This window comes from Pseudomyrmex gracilis, unplaced genomic scaffold (genome assembly GCF_002006095.1).
Source record: "Pseudomyrmex gracilis isolate BER0280 unplaced genomic scaffold, ASM200609v1 scaffold_137, whole genome shotgun sequence".
Lineage (NCBI taxonomy): Eukaryota > Metazoa > Arthropoda > Insecta > Hymenoptera > Formicidae > Pseudomyrmex > Pseudomyrmex gracilis.
Window position 1 is genome coordinate 97,926 of NW_018020721.1, and position 2,584 is coordinate 100,509.

A 2,584-nucleotide genomic window follows, 5' to 3' on the forward strand; every position below is an offset into this window, starting at 1 on the left:
TCGAAGTGCGATGTTATGGAAACCCCACAATAGTCGCTGTCACACGCACAAGAGTGTTATCTCTAATCTTGTGCAGTGGCCAGCAGCTGCGTTGGGGTCCAACATTTTGCCCCCGAGCTGTGTTTATCCCGTGACATTTCGGATCACCTTCTGTGGACCACCACCTTCCGAACCTCGTGCGAGATTTCACATTTCATAAAAGCGCATATCTTTAGTATTCTTGTTTTTTTTGTTAATTAATAAAGAAGCACGAAAAGCGGATTACATGATGGCGATTTGCCAGTCCTACCGCACTAACAACAGTAGCAATAATCAGATTAAGAAAAGTGTGCGCTTCGACTAAAAACTATGACCTACATTTGTTAAACAAACGATAAAACACACACACACATACACAGAGATTCGAAAAAGCGCCGCATAATTGCTCGTAATCTTGGGATTTAACGTAATTAGTTGCTAAGGTCGTTTGATTGAGAAAATATATATTTTTTCTACAAGTCGAGAGGACAAGGAAACGCTCGGGGTAGTTTTGAGAGTGGACACAAATGACGTTTCGGCAATCAATGACAAGTTTTTAATTTCCATTTTCTCTGAATATAAAATATTTTTACATACATAAAATTGTGCTGATTTTAACTCTGGAAAGAGATCATTTTTACTAGGTAGATAATTTATTTATTTATTTATTTTTTTTTTAAACGGGCGCGCAGTAATTAACGTAATATCACCGTCGCCCAACTGCGAGACTATTCTCGACGCGGCATTTAACACTTTTTTTTGTTTGATCTAATGTCAGTTTTGCCGCGCGTTTGTCATCGTTTTTCATCATGTGCAATCGTTAAAGAAAGATGGAACAGTAGTCAAGGATATAAACGTCACGAATGAATAAATAACACGCGCACGAAAGTCCAACTACTACTCTCTTGTACTTTCTCTATCAGAACACACTTTTTTCCCCGTACTCTCAATATTTCACCGATAATTAACTGAAATAAAATTTCTAAAGTGTGCAATTTTTCCCATGCACATATTTCGACGCGGTGTACTGCACGCGCGCGCGCACACACATATGTGTACGTAAATATATATAAATTATTATTAAAAACAAAAATTATACGTCGAGAGAGGCGCAATTTTTCAAGCCGCTCGAGCTTCTTCGACTTTCGGAATTTCAAGAAAAACCTTTGAAAAACCAAAAGATTTGAAGTGTAAGTGTGACACGACACACACACACATAGAGAGAGAGAGAGAAAGAGAACGTGAATGGAAACGCTTTTTTTTTTTTTTTCACGGCAAAGTAAGCTGTGGGGACTGGACATCTGGCGGCTCTATAGACCTGTAGGACAGTTGAACTCGAATACAAAATTCATCGTGTTCGATTTTCCTAACTGTGCACACTTAGACGATAGACCTACTCTGCCGGCGAAGCGTTACGCTAAAACCCATTCGTATTCGTCGCTCCGTCGACGAGAAATCGAATTACCCCCGTGGTGCGATTACGCATTGGGGTAAAAAAATCTCTGTCTGATCACCACCGAGCGAAATATCGTCAATTGCTTTCGAGGCTCTTAATTCGCGCGATCTTCCCAAAGAATTTTCACTCAGTTTGCGGTCAAAATGGAAGAAGTTACGTGTTTCACCGCGCGAACGACATTGCTCACTATTTTAAGATGTCATTTGACGTAATTAGGCTGAGGAGAAAATTTTTTTTATCTCTTCAAACGATTTTCTCGACGATATTTCGTTTTGTTTTTCGCGATTGAAATCTTTGTCAAATTAAAACAGAGAATCTGAATTTTACTTCAATTTAAAAATAGAATCGTAGTAGAATCAATTCAATTGCTACGTGTTCTCGTAGAACCACATGAAGTCACGGATGAGCACCAGTTGACGCTTTGCTTTTTACTCATCTCGTCGTGTTATTTATTTATTTATTTATTTTTTTATTCACTTTGTGTGTCGCATGTTTCTCTTCGAGTGTCGTCGATACTTGGGAATCGCGAGCGATTCTTCGTCGACGACGTGAAATCTTCAAATCGACGAGGAGGAGATAGCGTGGAACTTTTGCGAGAAAACGGCACTGTGTCGAATTTTCCTCCTTCGCGAGTGGCGTCTCGAACGCGCGCGAACGTCAAATTCACGCGAGAGTCCGATCTCCTCTACGCGGAAAAAAAAAAAAAAAAAAAATTCTCGTACATTCCTCCCGTTCGCCACCGATCGAGGGAGCACAACTGCCGATACTATCCTAGTTCACCCTTGGTTATATAGCGCCGATACCACGTGGTCATCTAATCCATTGACCAATGGTAGGGTGACTTTAGACGGGAGGGGACCAATAAACGTTCCGCTTTAAGTTCCGCAGAGAACACGTGTTTCTTAGGAAATAAGGGCACAGGAATTACGGAACGAAATCGTATTTGCGTTTATATACAGAGGCTGGCCGATCGAATGGCGGCGACGATCCATCCATCCGTGCACGTCCTCAATCTCAAACGAATCGCGTTTATTATTTTAAAGAAGCGCGCGCGCTTTTGTCATCCCGCGTTTGTGTCATCAAAGACGCAATTTTTTTAATCGCGAAATT